Source organism: Podarcis gaigeae (assembly GCF_964106915.1).
Source record: "Podarcis gaigeae genome assembly, chromosome: 11".
Taxonomy (NCBI): domain Eukaryota; kingdom Metazoa; phylum Chordata; class Lepidosauria; order Squamata; family Lacertidae; genus Podarcis; species Podarcis gaigeae.
In genome coordinates, this window is record NC_139687.1 from 19,088,673 (window position 1) to 19,108,533 (window position 19,861).

At 40.7% G+C, this 19,861-nt stretch overlaps 1 protein-coding gene across 5 annotated transcripts in view; it reads right to left on the bottom strand.

Moving 5' to 3' along the window:
- Positions 1 to 1,403: 1,403 nt before the first annotated feature.
- The window catches only part of PRR16 (proline rich 16), a 253,717-nt gene continuing 235,259 nt past the window's right edge, over positions 1,404 to 19,861 (bottom strand). For all 5 annotated transcript variants that reach the window (XM_083702437.1, XM_083702438.1, XM_083702435.1 and 2 more), the window contains one exon: positions 1,404 to 4,167. The gene's annotated coding sequence lies outside the window, so the exon portion shown is untranslated. The remainder of the gene's footprint in view (positions 4,168 to 19,861) is intronic.

The window sequence follows — 19,861 nt, forward strand, 5'->3', positions numbered from 1 at the left end:
CACTCTGGCGAGACAGTCTGATAGCAATTTCTCCTCTACTTCTATGCAGTTATATTATAAATTGAATGTGGATACTTGATACAATTTCCTATACGACCGGTGGGGAATCTGTGGTCCCTCTAGATGCTGTGATCTCATTCTTGCTCTCTCAACCACCTCTTTAAGAATCACTTCCTCTTTTGCATCCTGTGGAAGAGAGAGGGCTATGCAATGTTGCAAACTCCACTCATATTGGTTTTGCCTCACCTATTAGCATGTGACTCCCTCCCCTCCCCCCAAAAAAACCAGGTACCACGCAGGGAACATGGCACTTGACCCCCATCCTTGCTCTATACAAGTGGTGCAGGTACAAACATGGTCTTCTCAATTGCTCCCCTGCAATTTTGGAGTGCCCTCTCCTCTCCTCCAGGGGGACATTATAGATTCCAGCTATGCATATCTTAATTGTAGGAGTTCATGAATGGTGGCCAATGTGATGGAAACATCAGTTGGACTAACTAGCATGCAAAAAATTCACCCAAACACAGAAGAATGGAGATGAGCTAGATCCAATTTTTTTGTTAAAATCAAGACCAGGTTAAGCGCTAGGAGCTAATTGACCATCTTGGCTAAAAACAACCATCACCTAGTTTTTCTTCCATGTAAACAACTTGAAGTGAATTTAAAATACAGGATTTGTGCTCAGTTGAACTTCTCCATTCTGCTACAGCAATTTTTACAGGGATGGTCAACTAACAGCTAGCAAGCAGCATTTAGTCCAACTTGATTTATTTGCAGGTTGAGCAAGCAAAGGCACTCCTCTCATCTGAAAATGAGAGGCTACCCTGGTAAGGAAATGGCCTCTGGGACTAGCTCTTATTTCCAATGGATCACGTTGAAGGGGACAAGTGATCAGCTGTGGTTGTGGAAGCTATGAATTAGTGTCTGAAGTCAATGTTAAGACTAGATGGTGGTGAATAAATGCTAATTGAGCTTGGAGTTGGTATTCTTCTTTTTTGGATAGGTTTGGATTCAATCAGCAATGCTGATGCATCTGGTACGGTCTATCCCAAACTGCCACTTCAGACCATAGATTATCTGAATGCTTCACTTTTTTGATATAAAAAATAATAACCCTCCCTGAATATTGACATGTTGAGAAAAAAGATTTTATTTTAACATCTATTCTGATGTGCAAACTTTCAATGGGCTGGGATTTTAACACCCCCACCCCCCGAAGAAGCATCAAAATATGTACAACTTGAATCCAAGATGGCCTGTACCATATCATATTTCTGCATTCTTCACATCCTTCTTGCAGGCAAACTGGCGAAGTAAGAGATTGGTATCTCAAAAGACTCTCTCAGTGCCTCTTTTTTCTGTTGGTGAGTGCGTAAAATTATACACAGTATAGAGAACTCAGGAAAAAGGAAAATATATAATTTTATTCAAAACAACTTGAGCATCAAAGGAATCTATGAACTGATAATAACAAAATACTGCACTGGATGGATACAGCGACTCTTCCCCTTTGCAGATTATGGATGAGATTATCAAGCAACTTCTCACTTTTTGATCCCCCAATTCAGCAACGGCAACTTTAACAGAACCATATTGTAATAGTTTGGAAATAAATAAATTTATGCAATGCAAAAGTCATGTGATATAATGTGTCATGTGTAATTTAAGAATCAAGCCTCCTTACAAATTGTTTTAGTTTCCAGAATCTAAAGCAGGGATGAGCAACATATAGTCAGTCATATAGTTGCATAAAAAGCCCCATATTATATTTTTGCAACTTGTGGTTAGTTGTTAGAATCCTGAGATTCCCAGATTGCATGTAAAAAAAACAAACAACCAAGTAAGGTTTTAGCCCTCATTGTGGTGAAGAGAAGATCATGATGGCAACAAATATTAAAGGCTCAAAATATGTGTATTTTAAGCAATAAATACTTGCGGAAAGAATCACAAATTTTTGTATCCAAATTAAGTTCTAAGAAATTTGGTCTTAAGAACTGGCATTTGAACTTCATGTGTATGTATATCAAATGAAGGGCAACATAGATAAGAATGAATTGACCTCTCTTTGACTTTCTAGATTGCACTGACAACTTTCAGGAGTGACACGTAAGAGAAGAAAGAGTATCACTTGTGAAAGTGTTCCAAGTCCATCAGGTTGAATTAAGCTTTTTTTGCAACAACTTCCAAGCAACTGCAATCAGTGTAACATGACCAGTATGGATTGGCATTGATTCTATTTATGAAAATGATATACGAATAATGGAACTGTGTTGCAGCTCCTGATTGTTCCAGCAAACATTCTGGGCACTGGGAAATTGATGGGTAGGTTAGGGCATGCTGGCAATTCTGATCAACCAACATGCAGTTACAGGGCTTAGGAGGATACTTCACAGCTGATCCTTCACATCCCATTCCAGCTCCATCCTAGTCCACACAGTGTGGCTTGTACCAAGGGCAGATTAGATGCCCTGCTATAATGCTTTGGAGGGTGTCTCTCATTGCCCTACTGTACAGGTGCAAATCTAGGACAAACATGGAGCAGAGGCACTATGTAAGGGGCTGGGCATTCCTGCTGACTGCATTATGTATGGCCCCCAATAGTCCTTTCGTACACGCAGAGGCCAGAAACTGGATCATATCCTGCACTGTGTATAAGCAAGCTCACCGTTGTCGAAGACGCTGTCCACTCCTGAATCAAAATTATCTGCTATAACTTTCAAGCAAACTACATTAACTAAATACTTCCTTGGGAATATTAAAAATAACCTATGTGTTGAGATTAAAAATTAAAATACAGCCTTTCTGGATATCCATACATATTTTCCAGTAGAAATATACTTTATAATTCTACAAACAACATTTTATATTAAAGCTTTCAGTCTGCAAATCATTATGATTTAACATGGCAAAACAAGTGTTTTGGTTCTTGTCTTTAAAACTCCCTTTTTGGTGAAGGAGATTGGAAGGGGCACAACATGGACAAATAATGGGAATCAGCAAAAATAAGTGATTGCAAATGATACAAACACCACATTTATTTAGAAAAATAAACTGAAAATGCCTGTTTAGCTGGTACATTTTCCATGAAGGACAGATAATTGGCTATAAAAATGTTATGTGTCAAATACGTAGTAGAAATGTTTTTTTCTCTTTCATTTATCCTATTAACTCGGAGGGTACCGTCAATGTGAGCAGTATAGGTCAATTTCTTTGCTGTTACAATGATACAAAAATGTATTAAAAATTAGATCTGTTCTAAAATCCATGTTAGCCTGTTGATGCTTTTCCTATTATTATTTTTTATATCTCAGGCTTAAGGAGCAACAAGTTGCCTTGTGAGAAAGATTCCAAATGTGATGGGATAGAAGGGCATTAACTTTTCTTCACTTTTGATGATGGGCTTTTAATCTCCTGTAGAAGCCCCTCAAGGTACACCTTCCTGCGGGCAGAAATTTTATGAGGCCATCTGTGCAAATGATGGCCTACACATCATTCCCCTGAATGGAAGTGACAGTGCAAATATTAGAAGTGCATTGAGATGCGATCTGTAACAACTGAATTATTTCGGCAGAGGACAGGAAACAACATCTTTCCAAGCATCTTCGAAGCTTTCGTCCTTTCTTCATCTATGGCTTTGAATTTGCACAAGGGACAACAACGGCCTTCTCTTTCTACCCACGATGACAAATCTTTCATTGGGACTAAATGCACTGATTGCTCTTGAGTCGTTTAAGTGCTTCATCCTTTCATTCAGCTACATATATTTAATTTTTTTAAAAATTGGACACTTGCTGGACCATGTGATTACTAACTGGCTGTTCTCAATTTCTTTGCATCGAAATCCATTCGCAGCAGGATCTGGAGATGGCTGTTTCTTTGATGGGGTAAGATCGTTACTCCTTTTTCTTCCTGTGTCAGAGTGAATGGTACTTAAGGCTGTGGCTTTTGTTAGGGCTCAGCTCGTAGCTGCTGGATATGAGTCCGGTGATTTAATGCAGATTACTCCAGTGATCGGTTGTGCTCTGGCTCAAGGGCTCCCGTGCTCTAAGAAGGCTCCCTGTTGTTACAATTAAATATGGCCTGAAAGAAGTTGCTGTGTCGAAACTGTCATGGGAGAAATTGATTAACATGCCTCCAAAGGTTGACATTCCTTCTAGCCCGAAGGAGCTGCAAGGGAACAAAGAAACAAAAGAGTGGCAGGTTACAAAACACATATTATATGTATATGCACATGTATAGCCAATTAAAATACCATCCCTTATTGGTGCTCATGGAGCTCTGAATGCTCAAACTGTTGTGAATCTGTTGATCCAACCATCTACGTGTCAGTTGCCAGTGTTCTGCCCCACTAAAAAGGTGCCAGCTTTGTCTCAATGCCTCCTCTTGAGTTCTATGGGCCAAAATAAAAGAGCTGGAATCCTGGAGATCAAACCTGTTTCTGACTCCAGATCCTGAAAAATGTTTCTACTCCAATAATGTCCCTCAGAGCATACCTTTCTCTTCTCTGAAACAAGCTGAACAGCTGACCTTCATTGTGGACAAAGTAACATGGAAGCTTGATTTCAATGGCATTAAGATGCATACTAAACCACTATGATTCCCCCCCAATCAAGCTGTAAAAAAATGTATGAAATAAATAAACACTGCTAGACTCAGTGGTGCCAACTTGAATAAAATATTTGGGGGCAGGTAAGTCTCACCCCACATAATCGATCACAAGATGTGGCACATACACACTATTTGAATGGTGATGCCCATCTACTGTGGAGGGGCCAGCCCCCTCAAAACTTTTATGGGGAAGTCAAGGGATCTCAGCCCCTAGGAGTTGGCTCCTATGGCTAGAATCTTGGCTTTATCGGTAAAATATCATTCCAGCGAAATCACATGAGTCACATCTGTTTGTTTCAGGCAAAAATCAGGCGGTATTTTAGAAATGTACAGTGCAATTCTATGAATGGCTGTTCAAAAGATAAGTCCCGCTGAATTCCATGAAACTTACTTCCAGGTAATCGGGGACAGGATTTCAACTTGACGGGGTTTTTCACATATTAAATTTATTTATACGTGGGTTGTCAGAAGTTACGCAAGTCAGTCAGCAAACATGACTAGTGCTTGCTTAAAGAGAGCGTTCACAGCCGGAGTGCACAGCTTCACACTATACATGCTTGTATTCAAGTTGCACAACTTGAGAATTTATAAAACAGGTAACCGCAAGACCGTTCTCATTTCCACTTCACACTTGGGGTGATCTGACATGCCATCTCAAATCCAGTCTCTACCAAGAGCTCAGTGACTAATCACTTATTCATCACAGACTTATCATGGACTTACCAGTAGCAGCTTTTCAGCCAAGGCAGGATGCCATGCCCCATACTTCAGACCAAATTTTAATTAAATGCAGCTGTGAATACAGCTACAGTACCTGCTACTGCTTCAGTACCCTGTCCAGGCCCTGAAAGAATCCTTACATATAAAATTAATCCTTAGGCCTTTTATTTTTAAGGAGAGTCTTTGGAAAGTCAAGCCCCATTTCAAAGGAAGTTGTACTTCAAACAGAAGCCTTGGTACACTGTTAAATATAAATATTTCAAAAATTCCTTCTATTAAATAATCCTTCGGAGTAGCCCATAATCTTTTGCTCAGCCTCTTTCTATGATAATGCTCTGCACACACCACAAGGAAAGCTGTGGTCCGCTGAATCAGGACAATCTTCAGAAACTGCGTGATCACCTGTAGTACACGTGGGTTCACCATTTTACGGTCACAAACCAGTTGAGCAGCTGAGATAAACTCTTTCCAAAATCTTCCCAACCCTGAATATGGCATGTCCAATTTCAACATGTTTAATTGTGTACAGGAAGATTTTTAGTGAGCATAGAGAGAGACGACCAATGCCTTAATGTCCTGCTTGGCATGCATACATATATACCGTGGTACCTCGTGTTACATACACTTCAGGTTACATATGCTTCAGGTTACAGACTCTGCTAACCCAGAAATGGTGCTTCAGGTTAAGAACTTTGCTTCAGGATGAGAACAGAAATCGTGCTCCGGCAGCATGGCAGCAGCGGGAGGCCTCATTAGCTAAAGTGGTGCTTCAGGTTAAGAACAGTTTCAGGTTAAGAACAGACCTCCGGAACGAATTAAGTATTTAACCCGAGGTACCACTGTATATCATTTTATTTGTATATTGCCTTTCCACAGTTAAAACCATGATCAAGGCAGCTTATCAAAAAAATGCATAATTCAAAACATAACGAAAGTAGTCATGAACAATAATAAAACATCAAAAAGTATGCAATCAAATTTTTTAAAATTACACCTAAATCATAGAGCTGGAAGGAACCCCACGGGTCATCTTTCTAGTGCAACCCTCTGCAATGCAGGAAACTCAGCTAAAGCATCCATGATAGATGGCCACCCAACCTCTGCTTAAAACCCTCCAAGGAAGGAGAGTCCACAACCTCCTGATACTAAAAATGAATATTGATCACAGCATCAGCCCACCCTCAACAAAATTGCCTGACCAATACCCCAGCCCAAGAGTGTTCAGGAGCCTCAGCTTTTGTAGCAGGAGTCAATCAGGTCCCAATATCCCAGGCCAGGTGGGAAAAGGCCAGCAAGGCAGGGAGCATGTCTTCCATGACTCACAGCCAAGATGTCAGCTTCCCACAGACATCAGGTTGGAAACTGTGGAAGGCAGGGTGCTGAGCGAGATGACGGTGTCTGAGTGTGTGATGGGGCAGGCCTATGAAGCCACCCCCCAACACCTGTGCTGTGACTGCTTACCTGAAAAGGGTTGAGATGGGATGAGTTTGTGGGCACACAGTTGCACCAACATGCAATGGTGGAGCTTCATGCTCCGGTACCGGGGGGGCGGAGAGCAGGCGGGGGTGTGGCTGGTGCGCATCCCGGGGGGGTGGCATGCCGCCCGCAGGGGCGTGGCGCGTGTCCCCGGGCATGGCGTGCAGCCTACAGGGACATGGCGCCCGTCCTGGGGCGTGGCGCGCCACCTGTGGGCACATTGCGCCCAGCAGGATTGCACTGCCAGGGGTGGTTCGCTTCCCCTGCCTCCCTCTTCCTCTGCCAGTGCCAACATGTAGCTCCAATCTCGGCACTGTCTGGCACCAACCCCGTCAAACAAGCAGCAAACAAACTGCCCTGCCTCCTGTCAAATAGGTCTTTTATCTGGCACCTTTATCATACACTATTGATGAATCTAGCTAGTAGTGGCTTTTGAAGAAGACAGGCCTTGACCAGTTGTGCTGCAAAATGGAAATGTCAGGGATTAATAAACCTTGCACTTAATATGTTTTCTACCACTGTATTTTGTGCAAACAGACGGACGGTCTAAGAATTACACTCGAGAGCAGGGATTCACGTACATCTGTGATGGCTGGGAGAAACAAAACAAACACACACATGCCACAGCACTGACAACCTGCCGACCTGGGTGCATTCTAGGCTGACGTGAAAGATGCTGAGTTTACAAGTTTTGAAAGGCTGCGGAAACTTGCAACTGTCTGGGACCAGAAAGTAAATGTGCGTTCTTTACAGCTCACTTATTATCATCAATAATGAATATTCTGTAATTGGATCTTAGTTAAAAATTCTGTTGATGCAAGGAGCCAAGAGAGAATCTATAGCACTTCCCTGAAGCTATTTTGCTTCTTTGTCTTGAACAGGGGTGTTACATAGGAACATTTCCCCCTTCAATAAAACAGGGACTAGGATTCTCAACTCAAGACAAATTTTCAGAACGATGCATACAGTAATTGGTGAAGTTTCCCACCACAAGCTCGTGATCAAATTGACATAATAGGAATACATGCGGGCGTTAATTATTGCAGCATCATCCAATTCCACAAGGTACTTTTGAACAGATGGATGTAATTTTAAACATACATTAAAAAATAATGATATGACATTGCAATTATGTTGGTATGTAGCCCTGCTGAAGAAAGTTTAAGAACTCTTTTGGAGCTTCACAACTTTCTTTGTTTTTTTCCTTTTAAGGAAGGATTGTGATTTTTTTTTTTTTTACTCCCGCTCAGAATTAGATGACATTTGCAGGGTGCATCCTGCTAAATTTCAGAAGTGGTGCAGTAATATTTCCATGAAAGTTTTGGGATGGGTAAAAAAGAATCACTCAAACTTTCCTAGTGTTTTGTAGTCAATAATAGACATAAGAGAGATGCTATTGGGTAAAAAAAACCTGATGAACTATGGACAACTAGGTCTGTGGGGCTTTTTCTGCCTCACACATTTAAAATTGATTTGGCAGCAACAAGAACTAAAACTAATTTGCTTTCCGCTTAACGGCATCCCCTCTGAATAGAAGGTTGATCCAAGAGTCACAACAGTGCTCTTTGTAGTATTTCAGATTTAAGCAAATTCCAATCCTCTTAAGTATAGAAAACAACATTTTCTTCTCTTTTAAATAAACCAACTTGCCTTCATCAGTTCTGCCTTATCCTTGTGAATGTGTGAATTCATAAACAGGCTGGAACCAACATGTTGCCCCAAGATATCCTCTACTATGAAGCCTGCATTATCGTGGCACTGTATGACTGACCATTTATTGAATTTCTATCCCACCTTCCCTCCCAAAGGACTCCAGGGTTTCAAACAGAGCAAAGAACCTTAGTATAATCCTTCAATATTGTAAGTGCAAAAACTGGGTGTGCAGAGTATTAAGAATTGGGCCGCCACATAAGAACACACAGCTCTGACTGCTATTTTCCCATTCCCAGAGTGATCAGAAGTGAAATGAAATCAGAACTGTACTGAAAAGAACAAACAAGTCATCTTGCTCTCATATCAAATGTGAATTGCAGAATGTATTTCTTCAGCCCCCACTAAGGCAGATGGGCAAGTTTTGTAGCACAAATTTGAGTGCTGGGAGAGTAGCCATTAGTATCAAAGGCTATTAAATATGCTATAGCAAAGCCTGGACAGAAGGTCATTTTGCATAATCCAAGAACACCGATATTTTTACAACCTAATATTTGTACAACCAACAGGCATCATTATACTAAACTGGATCTATGCATAGCTTGTTTCAAAGAAACTCAAGAGTTTTATAATCCCACAACAACCCATAATTGATGGTTAGGCTGGGAGGGAGTGACTTGACAAGGTCCTCTAACAGTGCAATCCTATATATGTCTAATCAGACGTCCAGATCAGCAGGTACAGGGTTGTAGCCTATGAAATCTTCAAAGCTCAGTGTAGATATGAACCAGAAGTCTTGTTCAAAATTACATATATCCTAAGTCAAATGCTTTGAATTGCAGCTGGACAGGGAAAGGCATTTGACAATTTCGTCTTCTATATTCATCTACCCAGAGCAACGCTTCAGTGAAGACAAATGGTAGGTGGAAGCCCATAAATGTTGTTTACCTCAGAGCCCAACATTTATCTCATTCTCCCCAATTTCTGCCAATTCTTTTCTCTCTTCTCCAAGCAGAATACACATCATTTAAGCACTAAGCAAGATAGAAACTGCTCTAGCAACATGCGGCAGTGCAAGGAGAGTAGATTGCTTTTGCAAAGTTTTAGTTTCCAACAATAGCTATATTGTTAAACTATCTTTTTAAAATATGCTGTTAGAAAGTTGCCCAGACTGTTTGAAACCCTTCTGAGTGGAGCCTACCTTCCAAATGATAAGGAAATCTGTACCTAAGCCTTTCAGGGATTCAGTGCAAACAAATGCAGGATTACTTAAGTGGGTTAACCACATCCCAATGGTGGTTAGTGCTCACTAGAACTGGTTGGATTACTGGGAGGTCATGGGAATGGGGCCAATGAGGAAATGGATGTGTGGCCTGGTTCCAGTTTTCTCTCTATCCTCCTCCCTTGCAAAGATATATGAATATATAAGCATGGCAGTTTTACAAAATAGTACTTAGCTTCAGGAGTCCCCACTTTCACGGCTGCTTGTCTGATAGGAAAAATGTTGTGTGGCCTCTACCTCTTCTGTTTCTCTCCCTACCCTCCACTCTTGCAAAGAAATTGTGATCGCTTAACTGTTGCAGTGGTACTTAGTGCCTAAGTAAGCTACAAAGTCCTATGCTTGTCTTCAGGAATAATCCCCACAGATCACAGTGGGGTTTACTTACTTCTGAACAAAACCAAGTAGGACTGTGTCAGCAACCACCACTGCTTATAAGAATAATCAAAATTTTATTATTTATATACTGCCCATCGGACTGGGTTACCCCTACTCTGCTTGCAAATTTGTTTTAAAAAGGAACAAAATAGTTCAGTTCATCCAAATGCACTTTTTAGTTTGTAATGCAAAGAACAGAGAAGGGACTGTACTATAGCTTTGTGGAGCTTTGGCAGGTGGGCAGTGTCCTAACTGCACTGAGTGAAGGCCCTTCATTGCCTACATACATTGGTGCAGAACATTGCGACTTACGTAGTGAGTAGTGCTCCTTATCAGGCACACATCACCCAAGTGCACTGGCTGCAAATTAGCCACTCAAACAGTTTTAAGATCTTCTTATTTGCTTTAAACAGCTCTGGACCATGTTACCTGAGACACCCAATGAGCATCAATACCAGCCATTTTCCTGGTGATCATCGGCTTATGGTAATATGGAGAAAAGCTTTTTCACCTAGTGGCACCCATGTTGTGGAATGCTCTCCTTGCTGAAAAACAAGAGGCGCCACTGGCCTTCCAATGGATCCCGAAGATGCAGTTGCTTAGACAAGCATTCCCCCGGTCTCCCGATCGAATGGTTTTAATTGCTTTTTTATAGTTATGCTGTTTTAATGGGCTTGTTTCATTGTGCATTTTAATTATTGATACCTTTAATGTTTTGATGAAATAGTTTTATTGTGTATTTTAATTACACGGGGATGTATTTTTTATAATTGACTTTACCCTTTCAAATTAATTAATTAATTATAGTCATGGTATTGTTGCCTTGTTTGCTTTGGGGAGCTCGTACATGTTAGGAGAAGAAGGAAGAAAGAATACAAATAACAAAATTAGTATCAGTCGGAGTACTTCCATAGATTTGCTCCTCCCGAAAAACAGCTTTTCATTCTGTAAGATAACAGCTTGTACTTAAAGAATTACCATTTGTTTTAGGATAGGAATGTTTCTGGTTAAAAAGGAAAAGAAGTGGGCCTGGAAACAGTGGCTCTCAAACTCCACCTCTATGATCTGCCCAGTTTTGCTCAAACAAGATTGTCCTGATTGGATGTGATTCCCCCCCCCCCCCAAAAAAAGTTTATTACTACCCTGTTCATGCTTAAGCAATATGGGGGGCAGGGGGAATCTTTGCTACTATGACTGTAGCATGGCAGGGACACTTAATAGTTGAAGGATAAATGGAAGCTCTTTATTCAAGGAATGTGCTCAGTGTAAGTACTGAAAAGCTTCCCAACATTACCTGTTTTATTCAGCTGATACATTTCTGATGCCTACTGTTCACAAGCTCTTGGGCTTCGTAATAGGATTAGTGAAGTTTCTATTGGTTCTGAGGAAATAACCAATTTTCCACTCATCGCTTTGAACACCCACATGAATATGTAGCAGCTTACTGGCTACTTCCCTACTTGGTGCTCTGATGAATGGAATTTTAATAAAATGGGGACTTCAATAGCAGTAGGCTGGACTAGATGTTCTATATATTGTATTCTGTAAGGCTGGGATGGGGAACCTGTGGCCCTCCACATGTTATTGAACTCCCCAACTCCCATCAGCCCCGGCTGACATAGCCAATGGCCAGAGATGATGGGGTTTAGTCCAACGATATCTGGTCACGGACTTCCTAGCCTTACAGTAGCTATTTACAACAGAATAGTGTGAAGAGTGAATCCTGCTGTTTGCATATTATAAGGTCCGAGAGCCCTTTCAGTGCTTCAGTACGAGCGAGAGTCCCCCCCCCCCCGAAATGTATTTAAGGCTTTTCAACCATGCCACAGTTGGTACTCTTGCTGCTTCAAAGTCCTCACAAAGCATTTCATTCTCTGCATGAGACAGATTGCTGAACCTGTCAGAGAATGCTGGCAGAGGATCTGATTAACAAAGAAGGTTAGATGGCAAAAATCAATGTGGCAGCATAGAAGAAGCTGCTACACTGAACTAACGGTATGGACTGTCAAACCATGCATTTTGTTACATTTCCTTACATCCAGGAATGGTTTGTTCGTAGGCTTGCATTGGAAAGAACTTGCTCGACAAACAAGGAAAGCTAAAAATGAGAGCATCAGTAAGGTGTCTTGTTTTGTTTTTTCAAAGGATTTGGGGCTATGGTTTTTTCCATATGTCTATAAACTCCCTTGATATTTGTTAGCACCTCAGCCTTTGATTCTGCTCCTTATAGGTAAGTATCACCAGTTTTTGATGATTTGTTATACATGGGCGCGTCCAGTGACTTCAATAGATTTGCCTGCACACATCTGTGAGTAGGTCCACAGCATCTGACTGCATCCTTTGAAAACAATGGAAGTACTCATGTATGAAGGGAAATTATTGATGGTGTCTCTGAAAAGCATGCATTGTTAATACATCTGTATGCATCTTTTCCTAAAGCCATGTATTTTATTTTTTAAAAAAGTTTAAAAGTGTATGTTTTAACATGCATGCACGTACACAGAAAATAGTAAGAGTCAGGTCTGTCATAAGACTTGTAGACTCAAATGCTGAATGCAGCCAGAACGCAAGTGAATGATTGTAATCCAAAGCAAACATAAAGAAATAAATTTCCTGTTGAGGTTTATAATCTACTGTCAGGAGCATAAGTCAGTTGATCTGCTCCTACAGTATGAACAGAAAATGTGCCTGATCAGGCAGGGCATCATGCCAGGGAGCAAGCAAGCCTGAAGGAACAAAATGAGCTAGCAAGGTGTACAGCCTACAAGCTGGAAACAGGGAAGTCTGACTTTGCTAGTGATAAATTGCTCAGATAATGAGTTAGGAAGGAGATGCTGTGATGAAACAGGTGGATTTGAGTCACCGAATGCACTGGTAAACGGACTTCAGAATTGTGGGATCTACTTTGGAGGTGAAAAAAGAAAAAAAACCTAAAACCATGAGATCCCCAAATGAGGATCTGGTGTAAAAGCCCAGGAGTTCATGGTCCTTACAAACAAAAACACATTATTGGTTAAGCCCACCTTCATCATTTCAGCAACAGAATGTGTTGCGGGGTGGCATTTTGTTCTGGGAGGCAGAAATTCTGGCCTATCTATTTCAAAATCACCAAGAGATTTACCTTTTGTCTACCCACTCAATAGATTTTAATCAATTACAGCAAATATTATATGCGTTGCCTATTAAAGATTGGCTGCTCTCGCCTACTTCTATTGAATGAAAAATGCTGGATATAGACATTAGGAGCTTTTGGTGCTGGCGTCAAGGGAACAGGTAAGGAAGTTTGCTGATCACAGAAGAACCAAATATGGCTGCATGCATGTAAGGTGGTTGAGAAACCCAGATTACTTTGCTATAGCACAGCACGGCCTAACATATTTACATGCCAGCCATTCCTATAACAAATGCTCCTTTGGTGCCAGTCTGGGCAAGAGAATCTAGCTCACTTCTGGAAAGGGAAACTTTGGTTTGACATTCCTCAACTAAAACTAAACTTCTCTTTCAAGACAGGGTGGAGGGTCTTCCTATACATAACACTGACAGTATCAAGTTATCTTTCACTAACGATTTGATGATGTCTTCAAGAACAGTAAAACACACATGAGCAATAAGGTAGGAAGGTGATTGATTTTTTTATCGCGGGCTGTAGAAGAAGAAGAGTTTGGATTTGATATCCCGCCTTTCACTCCCCTTCTGGAGTCTCAAAGCGGCTAACATTCTCCTTTCCCTTCCTCCCCCACAACAAACACTCTGTGAGGTGAGTGAGGCTGAGAGACTTCAGAGAAGTGCGACTAGCCCAAGGTCACGCAGCAGCTGCATGTGGAGGAGCGGAGACGCGAACCCGGTTCACCAGATTATGAGTCTACTGCTCTTAACCACTACACCACACTGGCTCTTAACCACTACACCACACTGTATACCCAAGTGGATAACTAAGAATGACGGTGATTGTGGATGACCAATCCCCTAGTGTGTCTGGATTTACTAAACCGAAGCCTATCATTCATGCTTTCTCCTAAAATGAATTAACCCAGAAAAACAGAGCAATCTAAAATCCAAAGTTAACAATTAAACATACTTTACGAGGAAGTCCACATAATTTCCATTAACCATTTCCATTTATTCCCTCACCCCCATTTTTCAGACAATGTGCATAAAGAAAAAACCTGAAAAATGTGATGAATAATCAATCTCAATAAGGCAAGCATGAAAATGCGGAGGGGAAAAAATAAAGGTCGTGTCTTTTATGAGGTCTCCTAAGATACTGTGAATATATATAAATCAACCTTTAGATTGGATTTTGTAGGGGAGAAAATTATCTGCTTATTGCATTTGTAACATGCCTTTCTTCCCTGATGAAACTCAAGGTGGCAAATTGGATTTCAAAGGTTGTTTTCCATGCTGGCACGCCTCCTCCCAGTGCTGCTGAGTTTCAACTATGTTGAACTATGTGTCTTTCCTTATTCTCAGTGGGATACCTCCAATGGTGGTGGAAAGGAATACAAGTCTATTTCTTAAATTATTTCTTCATATGGAGAAGCAGGTAAAAAAAAGCTCTCAAGCTTAGTCTTGGAACAACTTTCATATCATGAATTGCTATTTTTTATTCTGAACATAAGTCCACAATCCACTGAGGTACTTAACTTTTTTCTCTTCTGCAACTTCTATTATGGCAGTCACATTTTTTTAAAAGTGGATACGATACATTTCAAAATTACTTAAGCAGGTGAAAACTGTGGCTTGATTTAAGATAAGTAGGTGTTTCTCAAAACAATATTGCCAACTCTGCTTAAGTAAAATCAAAGACAGGTGGAGCCTATTCATTTATCACAAAAGAAATGTAGTTCTATACAAGATCTCTGGCATGGAAAAGGAGGTCTTGTTATTTCTGCAGAAAGTGCTTTTTTCGGGGGGGGGGACGATGACGATGCAGGGGTACACATACCCCTAAACATTTTCTGAATCTAAGTTTGGCCTCATTGATGGGCAGTATTTCAATGGGATTAGGAAAATGAGAGTACCCCTAAACATTTTTTAAAGAAAAAAGCACTGTCTACAACAGTTAACATGAACATTTGTTCTTTCAACACAGCTTTAAGAACATGTGGGTGTTTACATCTGCAATAAGTGACCAGGACAGGGCTCAGAAACTTCTGTGTTGGCTCAGTGATAAATTGTTTGGTATTACTTTATCATTGTAAGCCATGTAACAGTCTTTCACAAATGTGGTGAGAAGTGTTGACAATGTGAACAATCAACCATAAACAAAAAGCTACCAGTATCTGTAAGTGATTATCTCCTCCCGTCCCCCTGCTTATCAGTATGCTGTCAAGATCCACCTCCTCTCCTTTCCATCTGATTCCAGGAGAAATGCAGTAGTCCTGAATCACTATCTGAAACTGAGAGTGGAATATATACTAAGAAAGCTTGCTCCAAACAGGATTTTTGGCAGTAAGGACTGGAATAGGGGTGCATCCTGCTCTGGATGAGAGTAGTACATTTGAAGAAGCGGGGATATAGCATGAATGTCTTCCTGGATTCTGCTGTGGTTAGGAGACCTTTTGCTCAGGTTTGGCTAGTGTACTCACTGCAGATTGAGATGGCTGGTCTTGCCACAGTTACATATGCTCAGGTTTCTCCAAGCCATCTAATATCCTCTCTGTGTGACACTGACCTTGAAAAGTGTACTGCAACTGGTGCTTTGAGGACATCACACTGATTTCAAATCAGCTGCACAGGATCACAATTTGTTTCCAGTTCAAGGTGTTAGTTTGTCCTCAAAGTTTGTCCAATTTTGTTGTGCGTTTTTAAAATTCTTTACGACTACTTTTGTTATGTTGCAGTTACGTATCTCCTTCATGTCGTAAGCTGCCTTGGGCATGGTTTGAACTACGGAAGGGCAACATAAACATAAAATTATGTATGTATGTATGTTCTTACCTTTAAGAGTTCAAACGCTTAGGAATAACCATCTCCTCTAGAGATGCAAATTAACTTACTCAATTTTTTAAAGTTTCACTGTTTTCTTCAGTCGCCATCACTGAAAGTGGTGCTATGGATTAATATAGCACGGTAAGGTTTGCAGCACCTTGAATCAACAGGTTTTACTCCCTAATAATGGGCATCCCTGGAGGGGGTGGGGAACAGGACCTGGCCATAGGTTTACAAACCCTGGTAAAAATCAAGATTAGATTACATTAATGCACTGTACCATGGGTGGCCAGAAATGTCAACTGGTTTAATATGTAGCAGAAAGGCTCCTAACTTGCATGGATACTCAAGGATACCCTCCTCCCTGTTAAAAAAAATGGTCTCCAATCAATGGAGAGGTAACTTTTGAAGTAGGGGGTCTCCTGTGCTCATGGGGGTTCCACCCCATAAGCAGAATGGGAGTTCTAAAGCACATGGGGAGTTTTCACAAATACAAGAGGCTGCTTGCTTCAGATGGTCATCCTTCAGGGGTTGGAGGACAACTGGAATAGTGGCAAGGTGGAGTTAACACTCATCTCCATGGGGGTCCCCATACATGTATATGCAACATGGAACCAGAATGCCTTCAGTGTGACATACAGTGATGTATGCTACCAAAGAAAATGGAAGATAGCTTCAGGTAACAGCGAATATTTATTCCAAATAGAAACACGTAAAGAGCTTCTTTGCAGATACTAATTCAGGACCCATATATCTTTTATGTATCCTTAAGAAGAACCAGTTATTTCATGCTGGTGTCAAATTATTCAAATGTTGTCTGTTATCAGCTACAATTAACAAATTATCTCATAACAAATGAATTTTGTAAATGTCCAAATTATGTAACAGATATTATATTTTGCTTATACACCTTGATTGATTCACGCTACAGTCCGATGAACGCTTATCCAAATACAATGGGATTTATTTCTGAGTAAACTCACAATGGATTGAATTGTCATTTCTCTCTCTATATATATATGAGAGAGAGAAAATACATAACACTTACCATGAATTCCATATACAGTGGTACCTCGAGTTACAAACGCCTCAGGTTACAAACGCTTCAGGTTACAAACTCCGCTAACCTGGAAGAGTTATCTTGAGTTGAGAACTTTGCCCCAGGATGAGAACATCGTGTGCCAGCAGCGCAGTGGCAGCAAGAGGCCCCAATGGTGAAGCATGCCTCTAGTTAAGAACAGTTTCAGGTTAAGAACGGACCTCCAGAACGAATTCAGTTTGTAACTAGAGGTACCACTGTATATTCAACTTTATCAGAATGAAACTGAAAAGAGGTATTTTACTGCTGCTAGGAAGGTTTTCTTCAACACTCATTTCAATTACGCTGTCCTAAATAAGCAACAAAAAGCAAATTCCTGAATTACTGCCAGCAGCATCAAATAGTCTGGGCCTGTCAAAGTGAAAGATGGCAAGCTAGAAAACAGAAAGAACACTGTATTCTTTCTCGCTATCTCTGAAGGACAAGCATTAAAGTCTTCTATGATACCAAATATTCAGCACCAACAGTATCTCTGATAAGGGATAATGCTCTGGGGAGGGGGAAGAAGAAGAAGAGTTTGGATTTGATATCCCGCTTTAACACTACCCGATGGAGTCTCAAAGCGGCTAACATTCTCCTTTCCCTTCCTCTCACACAACAAACACTCTGTGAGGTGAGTGGGGCTGAGAGACTTCAAAGAAGTGTGACTGGCCCAAGGTCACCCAGCAGCTGCATGTGGAGGAGCGGGGAATCGAACCCAGTTCACCAGATTACAAGTCTACCGCTCTTAACCACTACACCACACTGGCTCTAGGAAGGGAAGAGAAAGCAAAGGGTTCAGACACATTTGCACTGTCCACACGTCCCAGTGCCCCACAAGCTGCAGGCGCATCACTGGGATACACACCCTGATGTTCACCATTCACAGACACATTTATCTTAAGGCTTCCAAAAGACTCGAACCAATGGCTTCAAGTAACAAGAAGGGAGATTCCGACTAAACACCAGGAAGAACTTTCTGACAGTAAGAGCTGTTCGACAGTGGAATGGTCTCCCTTGGGAGGTTGTGGCCCCTGCGTCCATGGAGGTTTTTAAGCAGAGTTTGGATGATCATCTGTCATGGATGATTTAGCTGAGATTCCTGCATTGCAGCGGGTTGGACTAGATGACCCTTAGGGTTGCTTCCAAATCTACAATTCTATGATCCACCATCTATGCCCTTACCCCACCCCTCTGCCTACCTGCCCACTGACCCAAACAGCAAGCAGTACAGATCAGTTGAGAAAACTTGCCACAGAAGCCAATTCTCTGAGAATTTATGTTAGACGACTTTGAGACCACTTGCTGGAAACTTCCTTCATCCTTGAAAGGTGACTTGAACTTAGGAAGTAATGAAAACCAAATTTCATGTAATTTTAAATTACTACAAAAAGGTTTCAACTTGGGAAGCAATCAGACTGCAGCTCTTATGTAATTTTAAGCTATTTGCATTGCTACTTGCCTAAAGCACCTGATCTATCTCTTATTGCTCATCCAGTATTAAAATCTGCACACTCTCATCTAGTCTGAATATTCTGTGTGATAGTACTTTGACTATCTCATCATATTTATGCATTTCCATTTCTCAAAGGAGAACTGGGCCATATATAAAATGCATGGTCTGATGGCAGATGAACAGAACTATAAGAACTGATCCATCTTTAGGAATACATTTGTAACAGTTATATTAAAAGGATATACAGTACAGGATCCCTGCAAATGTGAAATAATGTTATGGGGAATTGTTTGAAAAGTAAAGAGGTACTCAACATTTTTGGTGTAATAAACCACAATGAAAATTACAGCCAACAACAAATTTTATGGCAGCAATATTTACTTTAAGGTAAGTTCTTACTGCAATGGATGGGATATGGAGTATAATAAGTTATACATTCTGATCACCTGTATGTCTCTGTCTTTTCCTTAACAAGACAAATGCCAATTTTGGGAAGGGGCAATTTTCATTGGAAAAATAACATGGGAGAAGGGTTAACCTGCCAATTCCATCACAAATTTCCTAATCTGGATTAAGGATGGCCAAAACTGAGAGACAGGGTATCCAATTTCCATTTCCAATTTATCCAGTTTATGAAACTTGTGAATGATTGCAAATAGCTTATTAGGAAATAGGAGAATCTAATGTAGAAAAGAAAAACAGCTGGAAAGGCTTATTGCTATTCAGCAACAGTTATTGCTTTGCTCAGTAAAGCTTGGTGTTTCATTCTGCAAAACTGCGCTTAATCACCCTGTTCTCAGACTTTGCTGGTCTATGAGTATAATTTACTAAGTATTTTCTATGCAGGAGGAAGAAGAATGCATCAGTTTAATCCGTTCACGCCCTGCTGATGGAGTGTGTACAAATTTTTGAGTGACAGAGGATTCAGGAAAGATCATGGATTTTCAGTTACATGCAGAACAAGTTTGTGTTATGCCCCTATATGGTAGTCACTTAATTAAGCAATTTTTCATCAATATATCAAAAAAAAGAGGGTTAAAGTTGGGTGGGGTTTTTTTAAGTTGCAATTTTCTACTCATCTGTAAGTATTCCACTGACATCAGGGAGACTTACTTCTGAGTAGATATGCATATGATTGTTCTGCAGAACACAGATCCACAAATATCATTGTCCCATTCAATGTACTTTCTGTATTGGTAACTAATATTATACTGTATTACTACATACAACATGGACAATCAACAGTCATTTAACAAAACAATGTATTCAAAGACCTGCTTATATT